We start from the raw sequence: 21,161 nt of genomic DNA on the forward strand, positions 1-21,161 counted from the left end.
GGTAAGCTTTCATGGTGGCTAACACCTCAAGTGTGCGGTGACACATCATTGCTGGGGAAAATAAGCACTATCCGTTCAGCCCCGCGGGGCAAGGACACCAGAAGCTTGTGCCAGTTTCTCCTGGACTCTGCTTTATGTTCCTTTTTCCTTTGCTAATTTAAATCTGTATTTTCAAAGTGTAAGCACAAGTCTAATAGCCTTTCTTAGCGCTGTGAGTCCTACTAGCGAGTCGCCAAATCCAAAGGTAGTCTTAGGACTCCCTTCACAAGGGTCTGTTTGCATGAAGCTGGAAGCTGAGTTTGCACAGCACTGTGTATAGCGCCTAGAGAACCTGCATTACTCAAATGAAAGAACGGAGGGGGCCAGGCTGAGAGGGGGTCTTGGTGGCAGCCAGGGGTTGCAGCCCTCCTGGGTACTCATGTTGCTGTGTACCTGGGTGGAATATGGGATGGATGGCCCGTGCCCTGGGCATGGCAGCGACCCCGTGGCCCTCAGGCCTGGCACCTGCAGGCATGAGCTCTAGCCCCAGTCCAGTGTGAGGTAGAGGCAGAGGCAGAGCCAAAGGGAAGTGTTCTTGGTCACTGGGGGCTGGAACTGGTGACAGACGTGCTCTTCCCACACATCCTAACGAAAACAGCTGCGACAATACTTCATGCATGGTGTTGGGCATGTAAGGCAACACACACAGCTCGGAAGTGCTCAGAAGTGTGACTGTGAAAGTGATTTTCCTCTTGCTGTGCACTGAATGGTGTCCCCCCAAATTCATACACTGGAGCCCTAACCCCCAGTGTGACGGTATTTGGAGATAGGACCTTTAAGGAAACGAGGCTATTCGGGTGGGCCCTAATCCACGAGGACTGGGGTCTTTATATGGAGAGGAAGAGACTGCAGGCATGCTGGTGCACAGAGGAAAGGCCGAGGGTGGGCGCAGCAGGAAGATGGCGACCTGCAGCCACCTGCAGCCAGGGAGAGGGGCCTCCAGAGAAACCAGCCTGACGCACCTTGGACGTCCAGTCTCCAGGACAGTGGGAAAGTCACACGTGTGCTATAAGCCTCCCAGTATGTGGCACTTTCTTAGGCAGCCTTAGCAAACGAATAGAACTTGGAGATGGACACAGACTGCTCCCAGGTGTTCACCTGGCCGTGTAGCCCTCATCTTTGCTCCCGCTCTCGTTTCCGAGGAGCCTGTGGAACTGGCTGTGCAGTCATGTAGGCAGTAGCGCTTTGCAGGCTACAACCTCTCCCCCGTGGGCCTTCTGGGTGCACACAGAGGCGGAGCCTCTTGGAGCAGAGTCATGGGCAGAGCTCTCCCGGCTCCACCTCGGCCTCCCATCAGGGGTGAATAAGGCGGAAGCGGAGGGGACAGTCACAGCCAGGACAGGAATGTCACCCCTAGCTGGCAGACAGCGCTCTGAGCAGTCTGGCCTGGGATCCTCTGCCCTGCCCACTACTTCAGGAGACCAGTGTGCTCACTGCCATCCCACAGCCTGGGGACCCTGGACTCCAAACCTGCGAGTGCTGGAGCGGGTAGCTGGAGCAGGCAGCTGGAGACCACCTGGACACTTTAAAACACAGGTGCCTTGTAGCGTATGTAACAAACCTGCACCTTGTGCACATACACCCTAGAACTTAAAGTATAATAAAAACAAACAAACAAATAAACAAAAACACAGGTGCTCGGCGGGAACAAATCTCTGCTGGGGTGGGTGGGGAGAGGGATGGGGGACCCTGGGTCCCAGGCCCTCTGTGATTTTCTGATGAACTTCCTTCCTTGGGAGCACTGGCTCAGGGAGCTCCTGGCCTCTCCTCCTCTACCGCTTCCTCTGCCAACCGCCTCCACCTGCTCCCGGCCTGATGTCCGCAAGGTCATGGGTGCAGTAGTCCACGTCCAGGCTCACTGCGGAGGCAGCCCTCTTCAGACAGGAGGCAGAAGAGACGGTCCCAGCAGGTTAGCTTTTACTTTAAAATTATTATGTAATTATGTATATTATTATTGTCATCAACATCTTTTTATTCTGCAAATACTAATTTCATGTCCAGTATGGGTAGGCTCTGTGCAAGGTAAATTACTAAGTTTTGTTAATGAAGTCAAACCAAGTCATGGATTCTATAAAAAGACAACTATTTTAAAATATGGCATCAATGACATTATATAGTTAAGATAGTATAAAGACACGACTTGGAACGAGCAAACGTGGGAACAAGGCAAGGAGAACATTTAGCTTCCTTTCAGAGTGCTCACACTAATTGCTGATGAAACATTTCTGCACTCGGCAGAGAATCAGTCCATAGCCCCCCTCTGATTTAAATGTGGCCCAGCTTGGACTTTGAGAGCAAATGTCCCAGCGCCCCTGGGAAGAAGTGATGCAATTCTCTCTTTGTGCTCTGTTTATCATTTCTGAGAAGCAATGACGCACCTGCCTCTTGCAGTTTGGTCTAATTACTTGTCTGATCTCCCCCACGGAGATGCAGCTCTGTTCTCCCTTGGCCTCCAGAGAGTGGGGGCCACAGACTCTCCTGGAGGAGTGGGGCTGGCCATCATGGGCGGGTGGGGGGCGTGGAGACCCTTCGAAGCTGATCTGTATTGCAGGGTGCGGAGTAGGTCTGGGGGTTCCTGCGCCTCTCATCTTTAAAAACCAGCAATAAGGTAGTTTACTGTGAGCCAGGCCCATCATTCTCTTTCCTCCCTGGAGCCATCGAAGAGTCTTCCCCTAAGGGCTGGAAGGGAGGGTCCCCTTTCTTTGACTCCCCTTGCAGTTCCTCTGATGCTGAAGAGTAGGGCTTGCAGGGACTCTGCCTCCTGCAGGGAGCAGCCACTGTTTCCAGGGACCCTCCCAGAAGAGGAGCTAATTTCACACTTTGGGACTCCGTGGAAGCCGGCTTCCTGGCAGTTTGAAGCGTGCTTCTCACACATCTTCCACCAGCTTGTTCGTCTGCCTATATCTGAGGATCCTTTAAAGTGATTGAAACAAAATTAAGGGTAAGAAACTTAAAATTCACTTTGTGCTTGCTATGTGCCAGACACAGTATTTGGCATGATACAGATTTTCACTGACATCAACTCACTTGGACGGGTGACTTCACTTCTCCGTGCCTTAGTGTCCTTACCTGTACTGATAAATCTAATGGTACTAGCACTTAACCAGAGGGGTATTGTGAAGAAAGACTAATGTAATACACATAAAAGACTCAGAACAAATCCTAGGACAGGCAGCATTCAATAAATGTGAGGAGATATTTCATCCTCCTCCTCCCCATCAAGGTAGATATTTAGCCCATTTTATAGATGAAAAAGTGGAGGCCCAGGCAATGGAGTCATCCTCACAAGGACCCCCTGAGGAAAGTGGTACAACCCCAATTCAACCCAGCCCAGAGTCCTCTTGGACCTCACACCACCACAGTATCTCTCCTCTCGGGACCCACAAGAACGTCTGAAACCTGGAAAATAATTACTACCTCCTTGTGTTATCATTGACTTCCAAATTCTTCCACATAGGACAGTGGCTTTCAAATTTGTTTGGTTTGGTTTGTTTTTTTGAGACAGGATCTCTCTCACTCTGTTGCCCAGGCTGGGGTGCAATAGCATGATCATAGCTCACTGCAGCCTCAACCTCCTGGGCTCAAGTGATCCTCCCACCTCAGCCTCCCAAGTAGCTGGGACTATAGGTGCATGCCACCACACTTGGCTAATTTTTGCAATCACGGCACCATCATTATGTGTTTCGAATCTACCATTGAAAGGCAGAGATATGTGGTTCTGTCAGAACTATAAGTGAATAAATGTGTGTCGTCTTAAGCCACCCAGTTTGTGGCGCTCAGTTACAGCAGCCCCAGGAGACCAACACACTCTGAAATCAAAGCTTAGTGTAATTTTTTAAAATTGTACTATTTTTAGCCCAATTCTGGGCCACGTGCTCTTAGGAAGTAATAGTCCTGATTCGATGCTTCCAGCTGGAGGAGACCCTTCCTCCCCTCACCCATCCAGAGAGATCACCTTGGGGCCGGGCTGCTGGGCGACATCCAGAACAGAGAAACTGTCTGCCCAGGAAGAAGAAGGTTCTTTATTTTTGAGATGGAGTCTGGCTCTGTCGCCGAGGCTGGAGTGCAGTGATGGATCACGGCTCACTGCAACCTCCGCCTCCCGGGTTCAAGCGATTCTCGTGCCTCAGCCTGCCGAGTGGCTGGAACCACAGGCATGCACCACCATGCCCGGCTAATTTTTGTATTTTTAGTAGAGATGGGGTTTCACCATGTTGGCCCGGCTGGTCTTGAACTCCTGACCTCAGGTGATCCACCCACTTCGGCCTCCCAAAGTGCTGGGATTACAGGCGTGTGCCACTGCACCTGGCCAAATAGGGTTTGTCCGGCTGCCAGCAGGGGTCCAGCTGCCCTTGAAAGATGGCGTGGCCCACCCTCTGCCATGGTCCCCGCCTGAGCCGTGACGGGGAGAGGGAGGCCTGGAAGATAAAGACCATGAAGGCAGACGCAGGAATCTCAATTCCTGAGGCTGCTCCTGGGACCCAGCCCAAGTGGGTAGATGCCTGTTTGTCAGCCCAGCCACACATGCAGACCAGAATCCGCCAGCTCCCATCAACCTTCGCTTCAAGCATTCAGACGTACAACAATTCGTGCATCTGATGGCTTCCGGGATCAAATTTGAAAAGGGAAAGCTGTTGTAAACATATCAGCTGCTAATCAGACCACCTCAAGGAACACTAGGATGAGTGGTTTTTGTTTGTTTGTTTATCTGTTTGTTTTTTTGAGACAGAGTCTTGCTGTGTCTCCCAGGCCGGAGTGCAGTGGTGCGATCTCGGCTCACTGCAACCTCGCCCCGTGGGGTCAAGCTATTCTCATGCCTCAGCCTCCCAAGTAGCTGGGATTACAGGAGCCTGCCACTACGCCCTGCTAATTTTTTAATTTTATTTTTAGTAGAGATAGAGTTTCACCATGTTGGCCAGGTTGGTCTCAAATTTCTGACCTCAGGTGATCTGCCTGTCTCAGCCTCCCAAAGTGCTAGGATTACAGGCATGAGCCACCATGCCCAGCCAGATGAGTGTTCTTTACAGAGCAGAGGTATTTTTAAACATGAAGCATCACTCCGTGGAGGAGTATGCTGGGGCTGCAGTAACAAAGTGTCATGAGCAGAGGGGCTTAAACCACAGAAGTGCCTCACCTCAGAGCTCTGCAGGCTGGAAGTGCAAGAGCCAGGTGTCCGCAGGGTTAATTCCTACTGAGGCTGTGACAGCAAATTTGCCAGGCCTCTCCTCTAACTTCTGGTGTTGGCAGGCAAAACCTGGGGTTCCTTGGTTTGTAGAGGCATCATCCTGATCTTTGCCTTCATCTTCACATGGCCTGTTTGTTTGTTTGTTTGTTTTGAGATGAAGTCTCGCTCTGCCACCCAGGCTAGAGTGCAGCGACATGATCCCTGCTCACTGCAACCTCCTCCTCCCAGGTTCAAGTGATTCTCCTTCCTCGGCCTCCTGAGTGGCTGGGATTAGAGGCATGCACCACCATACCTGGCTAATTTTTTTTGTATTTTTGTTAGAGATGGGGTTTCACCATGTTGGCCAGGCTGGTCTTGAACGCCTGGCCTCAAGTGATCTGCCCACCTCGGCCTCCCAAAGTGTTGGGATTACAGGGATGAGCCACCATGACAGGCCAGTTTGGAAGGCTTTGAAAAGCTAAACATACACACACACACACTATTGTGATGCCCCCAATTCACCCCAAGACATACACTAAAGAGAAATGTGTGCATGTCCACCAAAAGACATGCAAGAATTTAGAGAGCGGCACTGCTGGTGATTGCTAAAAACTGAAAACATTTCTAACCTCCATCCTCCAAGGGGAAAATGGGTGAATAAATAGAGGTGTGTTCAAATGGTGGGATTCTACTCAGCACTAGAAAAGAGCAAACTGCAGCCTCACGTGGCAATGTGGATGAGAAAATCAGGCACCAAAAAGAAGAGACAATTTTGTTCCATTGACGGGCAGTTCAAAAACAGGCAAAAGGTGTCAGGAGTCAGAACAGTGCTTACCTTTGGGAGTGGGTAGGAACTTGGGGGACTGTGGGATTGAGGGGGCAGTTTCTCTGCTGCTTCTAACATTCTGTTCCTCAATCTGGGTGCTAGTTAGAAAAGCATGTTCTGTTTGTGAGAATTCACTGAGCTGAGGTTATGATACATAACATGATATGATGCATAATATGATATAGAATAGAACACAACATAACATCTCTCAGCTCTGGCTTCTTTTTGCTTGTAAAATGAAATAATAAGAATACTCACCCTAGCCGGGCACGGTGGCTCACAGCTGTAATCTCAGCACTTTGAGAGACTGAGGCAGGTGGATCACCTGAGATCAGGAGTTTGAGACCAGCATAGTCAACGTGGTGAAACCCTGTCTCTACTAAAAATTTTTTAAAAATACAAAAACTTAGCCAGGCATGATGGCACACTCCTATAGTCCCAGCTACTTTGGAGGCTGAAGCAGGAGAATGACTTGAACCCAGGAGGCAGAGGTTGCAGTGAGCCAAGATCACGCCACTGCACTCCAGCCTGGGTAACAGAGTAAAGAGTGAGATTCCGTCTCAAAAAAAAAAAAAAAAAATCACCAGGTGTGCTGTCATGTGCCTGTAATCCCAGCTACTCAGGAGGCTGAGGCAGGAGAATCCCTTGAACCCAGGAGACAGAAGTTGCAGTGAGCCAAGATCATGACAGTGTACTCCAGCCTGGGTGACAAGAGCAAAACTACATCTCAAAAAAAAAAGAGTACTCACCCTGATAGAGTCAATGTGAGAAATAGTAAAAGTTCCTGGAACATAGTAACTGCTCAATAAATGACAGCATTTTGTTTTTTCTAGGCAGAATGAATCTTTGGTGATGAAAGTGAGAATCTGGGAGGTAATGGTGGCGGCCTGTGGTGGGAGCCTCTGGGGCACTGCTGAGAGATGGCGCTGGGCGGTGTCATGGGCGCAGGCTCACTTTCTAATAATTCTTCCAGCTGGGTACCTGATTCGTGGGCTTTTCTGTGGGCATGTCATACTTAAACACAAAAATAACTTACCAAAAATGCAAATAAAAGTATCCATTTCACAGATTATGAGGATTAAAAAGATAAGAAACCTAAAGCACTTAGCATTGTGCCTCCCACGGTTTAAGAGCTCGGTGCCTGTCTGCTGTTGTAGCTGCACAATCCCTTATCCAGAAAGCTGTGGGGTTTTGGCATTCGAGTTTGGGGAGCTGTAGGCTGGTAATACAGGGCATATCCTGAATATCACTTACCACCTGCTGCTGGGTCTGACCCCCAGATCCTGGCCAAATGACAGATGAATACATGCACTCAGACACAGGTATCCAGTGAAAGAGTGGGCTAGGGGACTGGACCACTCACAGACACCGAGGAGGGTGCTGTAAAGAGTCAGCATCTGTGGCCCTGACAAGCTGGTGCTTCGGGCATTTATTTAGTACAGATTTAATGACAAAGGCAACACACTTGTGGGTAATTAACATGGTTGCTCCCCTAGAGAGAGCAGTCCTGCGCACAGATGATTAAAGGCCAGGTTCCAAGGCCTAAGTAAATTAACTTATCCAGATCAGTTTCTTTACATCTCCTTGTTATCTAACCTAAGCTTTCAGGTATCAGAAAAGAGAATCTGGCTGCCTTCAGCCCAAATCCTTTTCCGAAGCTTTTGTAAAACCTCCTGGCTTTCCAGGAAGGTTTGCATCTTTCTACAATTTTTCCCACCACCCTAACCAATCTCCTACAACCCCCCACATGTCTGGACAGTGCCCCCCAGAAAACACAGTATCACTGTTCTCACCAATGGATAAAGAAAGTCTATAAATAGTCCCAAGTCCATTCAAATCAATTTTATCCCTAAATGGGTTTTGTCTCCAAATTTACACACAAAAAATGTTCCCAGAGCGTTTTGGATTTCAGAATTGTGGGTAAGGGATTGGGCACCCATATTTTCATCATCATGATGTGTATGATGTCATGTGTTTTCTGCAACTGGAAATTGGATCATTTGTGTTTGGTTCAATTTTGTATAACATTTCCCATTCTACAGAGATGTGAAAACTGGAAGAGAAACGGGCAGTACCTCCAGGATTCGCCTAAACAGATGCTGTGGTTTCCATCAAACCACAGGCCACCCCAGCATCTCAGTGGCTTCTACAGGTTGTCCTGAGAGAGCTACAAGGCCAGGGCCCTTGAGGGATTCCCAGACACCAGCTGCTCCTCCAGGCACCAGTTCCGCCCTCCACCTTTCTGTGCCCGTCCCAGACCCAGGCAGCCCAGGTGAGAAGCTATGGGTAGGAGGTTTCCCAGTGGGTAGGGGTGCCAGACTAAGCAGCTAGAAATATAGAATGCTGGTTAAATGCAAATTTCAGATCAATGATAAATAATTTTTTGTGTAAGTGTATCCCATGCAGCATTTGAAATACAGTTTAATCAAATTTAACTAGATGACCTGCATGTTGTATGAAACTCCCTAGGGGGTGTGTCTCCAGGATAGAGCACCAGTGGAGAATGGTAGCCCACACTGTTATGGGATGAAGTGTGTCCCCCAAAATCAACATATTGCCGCCCTAACCCCCAGAACCCCGGAATAAAACTATTATTTGGAGTTAAGGTCTTTAAAGAGGTAATTATGTTCTAATGAGGTATTTAGGGCAGACCCTAATCCAATAGGACTGGTATCCTTCTAAGAAGAGGATGGGGCATCAGAGGAGAGGCCATGTGAGGATACCATGGGAAGGCGGCCACCTGCATGGTGGTCCCACCCAAGGAGAGGGACCTCAGGAGAAACCAGCCCTGCTGACACCCTGAGCTCCTTGTAATTCCAGCCTCCTAGACCGTGAGAAAATATACTTGTGTTATTTAAGCCCCTCAGTCTGTGGTTCTTTGCTGTGGCAGCCCTAAGAATCTAATACACATGCCAACCTGTCCAGGCACAGATGGGCCATCTTCAGGGAGAGGGTATGGGGGATCTGCAGGCCTGCCAGGGATGAACCATGAGGTGGGGCCCTCAGCAGTGGAGCCAGCTTCCCCCAACCCCAAGCCCCCGGCCCCTCCCCCCGAGATATGTATGCTCTGAGTTCAGTCTGTTTCCAAGCCCCTTCCTGTGCCTGTGGAGTCAATGTCACCCCCAGTCTCAGGGTATCCTTGCACTGATATGCTCCACTACACCCTCCTACCCACCCCGCGGCTTCCTGAACTGCACCCCCAAGTGCACCACTCTGCATCTGGCTTCTCCATCAACCACGTGCCCTGGAGTTTCTCCGAGCTGTCCATGTGGGCAGCCTCCTTTTGAAGCCTGGAGTGGGTGAGTATTGAGCAGAGGCAATGGCAGGGTCTAGAGCTCATTCATTCCTGAGTAGGGGAAGCTTTAAGATTCCTTCTGTACCATAAGTGAGTGCCGCCTGCCTGGGGGTGTGCACGCCCTGCCCTGAAACTACTGCCTCAGAGCATGGGTAGCTGGTCAACCTAGGCATTGCCCACGCCTCCCACTTGGGCAGTGGGCAGCCCCACTGCCCCTCTGTTCATCTTCCTTTGACCTGTGGAGTCTCAGAGATGTCTTGATTTTTTTTTTTTTTTTTTTGAGACAGTTTCACTCTGTTACCCTGGAGTACAGTGGTGCAATCTCTGCCCCAACCTTCCAATTAACTGGTATCACAAGCGTGCACCACCATGCCCAGCTAATTTTTGTATTTTTAATAGAGATGGGGTTTCATCATGTTGGCCAGGGTGGTCTCAAACTCCTAACCTCAAGTGATCCGCCTGCCTTGGCCTCCCAAAGTGCTGGGATTACAGGTGTGAGCCACCGCACCCAACCTGTCTTGATTTAATAGTCATTCAAGGTGCTCATTTCTTGACTGAATGGCTACAAGAGCAAATATAAACGAACACATCCAATCAGTCTTGCCCTGGGTCTGAAGTGGGATTCTCAGCACCAGCGATCTGTTGCACTGGATCATTCTCTGCAGTGGTGCCAGCCTCTGCCCTGCAGGATGTTTAGCAGCGTCCCTGGACCTCACCCACTAGATGCCAGCAACAGCTCCCTGCCCCGGTTGTGACAAGCAAAAATGTCCTCGGACATTACTCCAAGCACTGAGGTTGGGAACCGCTGTTCTCAAGGTTTCCAAATGCATCTCACGCCATAGGTCTATGCACAGAATAAATGAATGATTCACTGTTGACCAATGAAGGTTTTGTTTGGAGACAGGTGCTATAATAGCAGGAAGAAAACTCCCCAAAGAAAAAGTGTGCTATCAGCTGAAGCATCTCCCAAGTCCAGCCCTGCACCCCCACATGCATCCCCACACGCATGTGCTAATCAGGAATCAACCGAACCCTTGTTTCTCTCGCAGAAAATTGGTGGAAGCAATCCTTGCTTGCGTGCCAGGATGCCTGTCCAGGTGAAGCCAGCGGGAGTCTCTCCAGATTCTAAGGCAGTGATGGGAAAGCGAAGGAGGCAGAAACGACCAAAGGCCATCCTCTGTCAGTAATTCACTCTGTCAGCCCTCCCTAAGCCGGGTGGTGGGCGTTGTGCATCAGAACGCCGGGCTCTTGTGGGGTAATGAGAGGGACTCATACGTGGCCAAGCTGTAACTCAAACCTGGCAGGACTCCAGAGCCCACTGGCTTCACTCTGCCCTCTTAAATTCTACAGTTAGAGCTCCCCAGGGGAGGGCAACCCATTGACTTCAATGTTCACTCACCTGTAAAGAGGCGACATGAGATTTTCTCCCATTCATGGGTTTCCTGATGTTAGGCTGGAGCACAGAGCAGGGTCCCTAGGACACCTACGGGCTGAAGAGAACCCTGGGTAGAAGAGAGTGTGTGTGTGTTTCACGATGGTGCCAGGAGCTGGCCCTTTGCTATAAACCAGGTCCTATTTTGAGCGTGCTGGGAAGTTCAGTAGTAGCGTTCCATAGACACTTCTGAGATGCACAGGCACATTTTCTGCCTAATGTGGCCAGGAAAAATTGCCCTGATAAAACCAATGACATCATGGATTAGAACCTGAGGACCGCGCAGTCTAGCGGTTCCCGATCTTGCTGCCTTTCACGGCTCCCCAGGTGATGTTAATAGGCAGCAAAATCAAGAACCACTGGCCCTCAGGGCCCTTGCTGCCAGTGAACAGGCAGCAGTCGATGTCCAGGCCCTCCCCACCAACTAAATCGGGGTCTCCAGGATGGGCTCGTGCCTCCGCGGTTCCTGGCTCCCCCGTGCAGCTGGGACCTCCCTCAGTGATCCAGGATTCTCACACCATAATGCGCATCTGAACGAATTGGGGCGCTTGTGAAAATTTGAATTCTGGCTCAAGAGGCTTGGATGAGCCTGAGATTCTGCTAGGAGCTAGGAAAAGTGTGATCCAGAGCTAGGAAAAGTGTGATTCTTGGATGCTTGTCATCTGGGAGCTTGTTAGAGGTGCAGGATCTCAGGCCCCACCCAGAACCTAAGGATCAGAATCTACATTTGAAAAAGGTGCAGGCTTGTTGAATATTAAGTCCCTAGTTTGAGACAACCTACTACAGCTTGAAGCCTCTATTTGCTCATGAGGAAGTGAGGTTCAGAGAAATGGGGCCCTGGACCCCACAGCTACTCAATGCAAAAAGCTTTAGGAACTGTGCTTGCCTGCAACCCAAGCATCTTCTTCCCACCCTTGCTTGTCTCACTAAAGACTGCATTTGTTTCTCTGACAATGATAATTTCAGGCAAGGTATAAAACTTGCTCCTCCTGTTACATTTAATTCAGGCATGAAACCAAACAAACCCAAAAATGTAGAAAGGAAAGAGAAGAAATGGGGCTAAAAAAGATCTAAAAATGGGACAGAAGCAAGGTGCCTTTTTCATCTTCTCTTTGATTAAAAAAGGTCTGTGAGCTCGAAGCCCACAGGTATGTGACTCAGTGCAGACGAGGGGAAACTCCGTGGGAAGTTTTGGATCCTTCCTATTAGAAGAAATAGGAATTTAGCCCAGCTCAGGGAAAACATATGAGCTTCCTTTGACTCTCCCAGGATGAGCTAGTTGCAGCATCGTGGTGAAAAAATAAAATAATACAAAAGTGTTCACCAAAAGGAAGTTCTGTTTCCTCTATTTCTGAACCCACAGAGAGCTAAAATGACTCTGATGAGTCAGAAGCCAGCGCCCCTGAGGGAGCCACCAAAGGAAGATACTGAGCTTTTAATGTTTCCTTAAAGGGCAGCCCTAACCCTTCCCAGGGCGGAGCTGATTTTCGGAAATAGCCAAAAGTGGTTTCAAGTCACATCACATGATTGAGGTGGGTGACCAAACTCAGCACGATGCTAGAAACAAATCCAAATGTGACAATAAGTGACATTCCTGGTTTATTTATTTTGAGATGGTGGTCTCTATCCGTCACCCAGGCTGGAGTGCAGTGGCATGATCACACCTCACTGCAGCCTCTACCTCCCAGGGTCAAGCCATCCTCCCACCTCAGTTTCCCAAGTAACTGGGACTACAGGCATGTGCCACCATGCCCAGGTAATTTTTTTTATTATTTATTTTTTGTGGAGACGAGGTCTCGCTATGCTGCGAGGCTGGTCTCAAACTCCTAGATTCAAGTGATCCTCCCACCTTGGCCTCCCAAAGTGCTGGGATTACAGGCATGAGCCACTGCACCAGGCCTGGTTTCTTCATGCAGGCTGTCACCTGGCTCTAAAAGGCAGTTTCTTATAAAAGTCCCAGCTGTGGCTTGAGCAGGAACAGCTGCATGGACAACAGCATGGAGCTTCTCAAGGTGCCTCCTTTGAAGGGCAAAAGTGGGTCTGATGGGTTGTTCAAAGCGGGTACCCGAGGGTCACATTCCCTGCATCCAATTCCCACTCCCACTTCACTTCCTCCTTCCTTCCTTCCTTCCTTCCTTCCTTCCTTCCTTCCTTCCTTCCTTCCTTCCTTTCTTTCACTTTTTAAACAAGCTTGGGCAAATTTTATTAAAGGAAAATTTTGCATGGTTTACTTTTCACCAATCTGTTCTGGCATGCTTCTAATGATGTCAGAATCACCTGGATCAATGATAGCCATTGAGCACACTCTGTAGTATTTTCCGCATGCTGTGCCCAGTTCAATATTATTGCCACCGTAGTGATGGACACCAATTTTGGCCAACATTCCATAGCTGGGCGGTTGTGAGAATGACCAATTTCGCTTTGCCTTGTCTGATCATCTTCAGAGTCTGCTTGTACCCCAGCTCATACTTTCCACCTTTCATAACGAGTTGGAGCCTACAGTTGACTGACTCCAGGAACTTTTTCTTCTTCTTTGTGGCCACCAACTTCCTGCCTTAGGTGCAGGATGACCTCCAACCGAGAGCAGCCACTAAGATGGCCGGGGAGCGGGAAAAGCCTCATTTCTTTCATAAAGGTGATTGCCCATTTTCAGACACAGGATAGGGGTTTATTGAGGGTGCCACCAAGGAGAAGGGGGGTCACCACCTGAGAAGGGACCATGGGGGGCTGCCATGGCAGGTGGCAGAGGGCAGAGCAAAGAAGGGGCAGACATCGCCCCTATCAGTTTGCTTGTGCTGCACTAACAAAGTACCACAGATCGGGGCTTAAACAATGCAAACTTACTGTCTCACAGTTCTGGAGGCCAAAAGTTCAAGATCAAAGTGTGAATAGGGCTTGTCCCCTCTGAAACCTGTAGGGCAAATTCTTCCTTGCCTCATCCTTGCCTCTGTGGGTTGCTGGCAATCCTCATCATCCCTGGGCTTCCAGCTGCATCCCCCTAATCTCTGTTTCTGTTGCTGTTATATGGCATTCTTCCTGTGTCACTATCGTCATCTGGCTGTCTTCCTGTAAGGACAGCAGTCATCACGGATTAGGGACCCACTGTCCTCTGGTAGGACCTCATCTTAACTATTTACAGCTGCAACACCCTGTTTCCAAATAAGGCCACTGCCTGAGATACTGGGGGTTGGCACCTCAACGTATTTTTCTGGGGAGACACAAAATTCAATCTGTAATGCCACCTTTGTCAAAATTGTTTCTGGAATATTAATTAGGCTCATTCACTCCACCTGAGGGTTTTTTTGGCTGTTGTTTTGTTTTGTTTTGTTTTGTTTTGTTTGTTTGTTTGAGACACAGTCTCACTCTGCCGCCCAGGCTGCAGTGCAATAGTGTGATCTAGGTTCACTGTAACCTCTGCTTCCCGGGTTCAAGCTATTATCCTGCCTCAGCCTCCCAAGTAGCTGGGACTACAAGTGCCCGCCACCACACCCAGCTAATTTTTGTATTTTTAGTAGAGATGGGGTTTCGCCATGTTGGCCAAGCTGGCGTTGAACTCCTGACCTCTGGTGATCCACCCACCTCGCCCTCCCAAAGTGCTGAGATTACAGGCTTGAGCCACCACACCCCACCCTGAAGAACTATTTTTATCTGCACACTGCTTCATTCAAACAAACCGTTTATTGGAAATTTAATCTGTTGTATCCCAGAAGATCTTGAAATTTATTGTGCTTTTTTGTTGTCGTTGCTTGCTGCTTTTTTTTTGCTTTTTTGAGATAGAGTCTTGCTCTTGTTGCCCAGGCTGGAGTGCAGTGGCACCAACTCAGCTCACTACAAACTTCACCTCCCTGGTTCAAGTGATTCTCCTGCCTCAGCCTCCTGAGTAGCTGGGATTACAAGCGCCCGCCACCACACCCAGCTAATTTTTGTATTTTTAGTAGAGACAAGGTTTCACCATGTTGGCCGGGCTGGTCTCGAACTCCCAACCTCAAGTGATCCGCCTGCCTCAGCCTCCCAAAGTGCTGGGATTACAGGCATGAGCCACCTGGCCAGGCCTATCATGCTTTTTTCCCTTCCCCTAGTCTCTCCTAAGTGCTCAATGAGCAGGCTCCTGGCGGTAGGATGCAGAAGGCCTGAGTTAACAGGGCCTTTCATTCACTCTGCAGGCTCTGGAGAGGCCCAAGGAGCAAGCTGGTGTCCCAGGGAAGACCCTGGAGGGGAGAGAGGCCCCTGGCTCTGCCCACAGCTGACTATGCGGGAATCACTGGGGCAGCAGTGGGCCGGGACGCAGCCATGGAGGAGGTCGGGTCCTGGGCCAGGGCCTGGGGGTGGTTAGAGAGGAGTGAGTGGGGACGGCCTGCTGCGGCTTGACCGATCCTTGGGCACAGACCTCCCTGCTCCTCCTTGGCCCTCCCTCCAGGAGGCACATCCTCAGCCTCCTGCGTTCTTTCCTCTGCAGCTGCCTGGGCTGCCTGCGCTCAGCCCTGAACACCCTCCAGGCATTAAGGCTCTGCTACCCCACGCGGAGCCCCCATTTCAACAGACGCAGACACCCCAAAGCCCCTTCCCCACAGCCCGAAGAGAAGCCCTGGCTCTACAGAGAGAGCAGAGAAGCGGAGCCCCCCGGGACGCCCCCCCCCCCCCCGAGACCTCCCCCTTTCCCCAGCACCCAGGGTGGGAGCACGCACTTCCCGTGGCTGGGGGAACAAACTGCCACACACAGGGAGGCTGAACACAACAGGAGTCTATTCCACACAATCCTAGAGGCCAGAGGCGGTGACGTCAAGGTGCTGGACGGCCGCCCTCCCATCGGAGGCTCCGGGGAGAATCTGTTCCTTCCTCTTCCAGCTTCCCCGGCTCAGGGCAGCACCCCTGCAACCTCTGCCTCCATGGTGACATCGCTTCCCCTCTTCTGTGCCAAATGTCCCCCTGCCTCCCTCTCCACCAGAATAATCCCCTCATCTCAAGCCCCTTAATTTAATCACACCTGCAAAGCGTTTGCCGCATAAGGTAACAATTACAGGTTCCAGGGATTAAAACCTGATATGTTCGGAGGCCATTATTCTGCCTACACAGAGGGGTTGGCTTAGGACACCCGTCTTTGTTGCCGGGTAAATCTGCCCAGGGAGCCTGGAGGAAGCCTTCTCTGTCTCTTTCAACTCCCACAGGTACCCCAAGGGAGCCGCCACTGAGGTCCTCGGGCTCTGATCGAAGTATGACGTGACAGCAAGTCCACTCCTCTCCCCGCTGACTCTGGCACAAGTTTTCCGTGTGGCCACGGATGGGTGCGAGCAGCCCAGAGTAGGGGCCGGCCCAGGCTCGGCCAAGGCCCACACGCCTGCCTGGCCGTCATGCCCAGCTCCGTGTGAGATGGGACCACCAGCCTGGCCCAGTCATGCCCAGCTCCGTGTGAGGTGGGACCACCAGCCTGGCCCAGTCATGCCCAGCTCCGTGTGAGATGGGACCACCAGTCTGGCCCAGTCATGCCCAGCTCCGTGTGAGATGGGACCACCAGCGCTGGCCACCTGGGGGGCTTCCCTGAGGGCCAGCTCCCAGCTCTTCGCCAATATCTCATCCCAATCTGCAGATACTAGACCGTAAGTCTTCACTACTCAAAGTGGGGTGCCACGGCCAGCAGCAGCCCCCCTCACCTGGGAGCTTGTTAGAAAAGAAGACCCTCAGGCCCAGCCGCAGCCCTTCTGCATCAGAACCTGCATGTTTACCACACGCCGGGGAGTCCCGGGCCCGTGACAGTGAGAAACACGTGTAGAATCAACTCCAGTGTCTGTTCCCCTCCCACCAGTGCAACTGCTCATTCCATTCCAGAGCTGGTCTTTTCTCTCCTGGCAGGAGTGTGGGCTGCCTGCCTCCCCAGGGGATGGGCGTGTGGTTTGGAAGCCAAGCAGTGCTCATTTGGTTTATTTATCTTCCTGAGACTTAATCTATTTTGAATTTCAGATAACATTCTAAAAAGGCTTCGCTTGTTTTTCTTATCTGGAGTGCACTCGTGTTGAACAAAGTTGAGAAACATTTCTGCGGCTGATCGCGGAGCTTAAGACCCACCCTATGTGGGGCTGCCTTCCCAGTGATCTCTAAAACCCATCTGATTCGTGCCCTTCCTGTGGTGAACATCTGTTGTTTGTCCACATGGCTCTCTTCACTTCCCTTTAGAAAAGGTCTCCTCCCACGGGAAGGAGGCTGCCAATCACAGCAGGCCCACCCTCTCCTCCACCCATCACATGATGCAGGTCATGTGGTGGTCACATGACACAGGCCAGCCTCTGTAAAGCATCTGTGCCCCTGGCCACAGTTGATTGGTCCGCTGTTGACACGTGACTGAAACTAGACCAATCAGAATTCTTCCTTCCCTGAGGCGTTTAAAATAAAAGCTGAGAAATTGTGTATCTGTTTTTCAGGGATCTCTAACCTGCAACGATGTCAGAGAAGTACTGCTACCTGGAGGTGCTGGCTCATGGCAGCCTGCCCTATGGAGGTACCTGCCTCCTGGTACTCTGCCCTGTAGAATTTTTCTGCCACACAGAGGTTCCCTGCCACATGGAGAATGCCCACCTGCAGGGGGAGGAATGACACCAGGCACAGAGAAACCTAGGTCAAAGTCGGAGCCACAGGGCGTCTCAGCTCCGTTCCAGAACCACGTTATACTTTCTGATGTCCCTGCACTCACTACAGTTCTTAGAGCTCCCCAGAGTCCTAACACATTCCCTTTTCTGTCTAAACTAATTTGAATTTGATTTCTGTCTTTTGCAACAGAAAAAGTCCTAACACATTTCCATTTTGGAAATCTTTGGATAGCAGCCATGTTGGAGTACAGGATATCATCCTCCTTATTGCCATTCGGAGACTTTCCAGTCTCACTCCATGTCCCTCACCTCTTCCCATGGAAATTTAGCTCCTGCACTTGACTCTTCCAAGGTCCAGATATAGCCAGGGTTCTTTCACGCACCTGCTGGACTATTCCAGATCCCTGTGAAGCTCTCCCGGGTGCCTGTTGAGCAGTCCCAAGTACCTGCAGGACTCTTCCAGTTCTTTGGTGGTGGTTCTTTTTTGAGACAGGGTCCCACTCTGTCGTCCAGACTGGAGTGCAGTGATGCAATCACAGCTCTCTGTAGCCTTGATCTCCCAGGCTCAGGCGATCCTCCCACCTCAGCCTCCCGAGAGGCTGGGACTACAGGCATGCGCAACCACGCCTGGATAATTGTTTGTATTTTTTGTAGAGACAAGGTTTCGCCGTGTTGCCCAGGCTGGTCTTAAGCTCCTGGGCTCAAGCAGTCTGCTCACCTCGGCCTCCCAAGTAGCTGGGACTACAGGCATGCACCACCACGCTCAGCTAATTTTTTAATTTTTGTAGAGAGCAGGGGTCTCACTAATGTTGCCCAAGCTGTTCTAGAACGCCTGGGCTCAAACGATTTCCAGTCCTTTTGTTTCCCCCCAACACTTGAGTGTCGGCACTTCGACGACAACATTATACCCATCTCATTGTTAAAATTAGCATCTCTCTTTCCCCTCGCTAGGCTGTAGGCATTCCAGAGAGACACTGGGTCTGGTAGCCCAGGGTCCTAGTGGATTTCGGATCATAGAACATGCCCAACACGTGTTATTGATGAACCACCCAGACCCTCAGTGTGGATTTTGAACTCTGTGTTGGTGAACATACTGTGTTTCAGTGAATGTTTGCGAATACTCTCAGAAAGGCCATAACCCACCTCCCTGCCTCAGCCTCCACCTCTGGAAAATGCAGGAAATAAAAGCTGTCCCTCATGGGCTTGTCAGGAGGACTCAGTGCCCACGAAACACTCAGGACAGTGTCTGGCATCCAGTAAGCATCTCAGAGCATTTTGTGTGTCATTTACATTTTCTTCCCCCCGCCCCGCCCCCACACACACCCCTCCTCTGTTTCGCTCACCCTTTCCTTCTCATCTTCTCCTGCTGTTTCTTCACCCCATCCCTGTCTGTCAGCCGAGGGAATCATTGGATAGCATGGGCACCCACCTCTGCAACAGGGAAATGCTTGGGGCTGGCTGTTTGGCAGCTGAGAAGATCTGCTGAGATGCCCCTAAATAGAAGAAGGCTCCCTCCAACTCCGTGTATCTATCCCATCTGCTTCTTTCCAACCTCACCCCCACTGCCCCAGTTTAGAGCCTCTGTCTAGACAGGTGCTGGCCTCTGACTGTCTAGATGTAATCCCTGGTTTATCTCGCTGGGAGCACCAGGTGGAGACCCCTGCACAGGACATGCGGCAGCTGTGCTGGCCCAGGGAGTTAGCGCAGGCTCCAGCATTCTCTCAGCCCCCAATGTTCGCTTACAAGGTGAAAACGCTCATTTTCTTTTGCACACGTGCTTTTGGCTCCCATGACTCAATTCCCACCAGTCAGAATCTCTTAATAAACATGAGTGTGTGAGTAGTCAGTGCCAACTGTCTGGTTGTATTCTCTGAGCAGCCAGGTGAGCTTGGGAATGTCCTTCTGTCATCCAAGTGTATGGCCCTGGACCCAAGACAGGGCACTGGGCAGGGAGGGGCCCTCTTGGTGAACCCCCTAGGTCAGCAGCTGGCAGCACACCTGGAAGCTGCTTCCTCACAGCTGGATCATGCCACTAAGTTCCACCACGCTGAGCTTTCAGAGTGACTCAGTGTTGTCATCCTTCTCTTCGTATAAGGACAAGAGTCATTGGATTCAGGGCCCACCTTAAATCCAGGATGATTTTATCTCATGATTCCTCACTGATTACAACTGCAAAGATAGTACTTTCGAGTAAGGTCACGTTCACAGATTCTGAGTTTACCTGAAATTTGAGGGGAAACATCCTACCTACTACCGTGTCTATCCCTCCCCTTACCGCCAGGACCCCAGTTCCAAGAGCCCCTTCTCTACCCTCATGCCAGGGCCCTGGCACCCAAGTTTATTGGGCCCTTGGACCATGACATAAGAGTTCCCCACTCCCCTAAAATCTGATCTCTCCCAACATTTCAGAGCCCCACATGCCACTTAAAAATTCCCCAGAATTTATGGGAAAGAAAGGTACATGACATTGATGCTATCACAATGTCCATGAAGTGACATCCACTTTTTGTTCTTCTGATCCATTTTGTGTTTTCTGGAGCAGGTCTTTAACACACCAGGAAGGCCTTCCTGAGAGGAACTGTTTACGATACAGAAAAGAGCAGTGGCATTTGGAAAGGTTTATCTTTTAAGGTTTTTGTTTTGATTTTTAATTGCAGTAAAATATGATAAGAAAGTTAAGCATTTTAACCATTTTTGTTTTGGTTTGGTTTGGGGTTTTTTTGTTTTGTTTTGTTTTTGACGGAGTCTCGCTCTGTCACCAGGCTGGAGTGTGGTGGCATGATCTCGGCTCACTGCAAACTCCCCCTCCCGGGTTCAAGCGATTCTCCTGCCTCAACCTCCCGAGTAGCTGGGATTACAGGCGTACCCACCACACCCGGCTGATTTTTGTATTTTTAGTAGAGACGGGGTTTCCCCACGTTGGCCAGACTGGTCTCGAACTCCTGACCTCCAGTGATTCATGTGCCTGGGCCTCCCAAAGTGCTGGGATTATAGGCATGAACCACCATGGCTGGCCTGACTGTCCTCTTGTTCCAGGTTGTCTTTTCAGATATAGCAAACAGCCTTGGAGAAGGAAAGGGGTGGTGTCTCCCTACAGCGCAGAGAGCAGGTTTGGTTATTACCTAATGTTTTAAAGATAATGTCTCCCTCTGGGGCAAAGGTTAGGTGTGTTTTCTTACCGCCCATTATAAAGCATCTGCATCCCCTGAGCTCAGGGTTTTCCCTCGGTGATGCAAATTTACTGCACGGCAGCATCCACCTGGGCCCTCCACGTCACCCCCATGGGGTTTTGGAGACATAGGAAACCAGTGCAAACATTAAGCTTATATTAACCATGTCTTCCATTCTCTGTATTCTGGTATCTAGGACCTTGCTGACCCTGGAGGGACTGCCCCACCCAGTACTAGCCAATCCCCAGAGATAGTAAACCAGGCTCCTGCGAACATGCTTTTCAAATGCAAACCAACCAATCTTAAGCCCATGCCCCAGACACCTCCTCTATTGGGTTTTCACACTCCAGGCCACTATCCACCTGCCTAATCACCCTGGGAGCAAGTACCAGACAACTAGGGACACAAACAAGGCTTTGGCCCACATGTCTGCTGTCTCCTGAGCCTGCTGACAACGCGTGTGGCCCTGCATAGCTCAGCGTGGCCCCTCCTCCTGGGAGCTGGGAATAACAAACTGTCCTTTCAATGACAATCATTTCCTGATCTGTTGGCCTTACTGTAACTCAAATATTGCATTAATACACCACATTTGATAGCAAAACTTCTGCTGCTTGCTGTGCTGTGAGTAACAAAGTCCTTTGTCTCTGCCCCGGGAGT

The 21,161-nt window shown here is 50.4% G+C and overlaps 1 long non-coding RNA gene and 1 pseudogene across 1 annotated transcript; one reads left to right on the forward strand and one right to left on the reverse strand.

Moving 5' to 3' along the window:
• Positions 1-1,334: 1,334 nt before the first annotated feature.
• Positions 1,335-8,668, forward strand: LOC119620813 (uncharacterized). The gene is made up of 4 exons (XR_005237362.2): positions 1,335-1,575; positions 1,674-2,980; positions 6,863-6,902; positions 8,072-8,668. It is a non-coding gene; the product is annotated as an uncharacterized lncRNA (long non-coding RNA).
• Positions 8,669-12,943: 4,275 nt separating this feature from the next.
• On the reverse strand, positions 12,944-13,529 carry LOC119620805 (large ribosomal subunit protein eL30 pseudogene; annotated as a pseudogene).
• Between the last annotated feature and the right edge of the window lie 7,632 nt (positions 13,530-21,161).

This window comes from Chlorocebus sabaeus, chromosome 4, assembly GCF_047675955.1.
Source record: "Chlorocebus sabaeus isolate Y175 chromosome 4, mChlSab1.0.hap1, whole genome shotgun sequence".
In the NCBI taxonomy this organism is placed as follows: domain Eukaryota; kingdom Metazoa; phylum Chordata; class Mammalia; order Primates; family Cercopithecidae; genus Chlorocebus; species Chlorocebus sabaeus.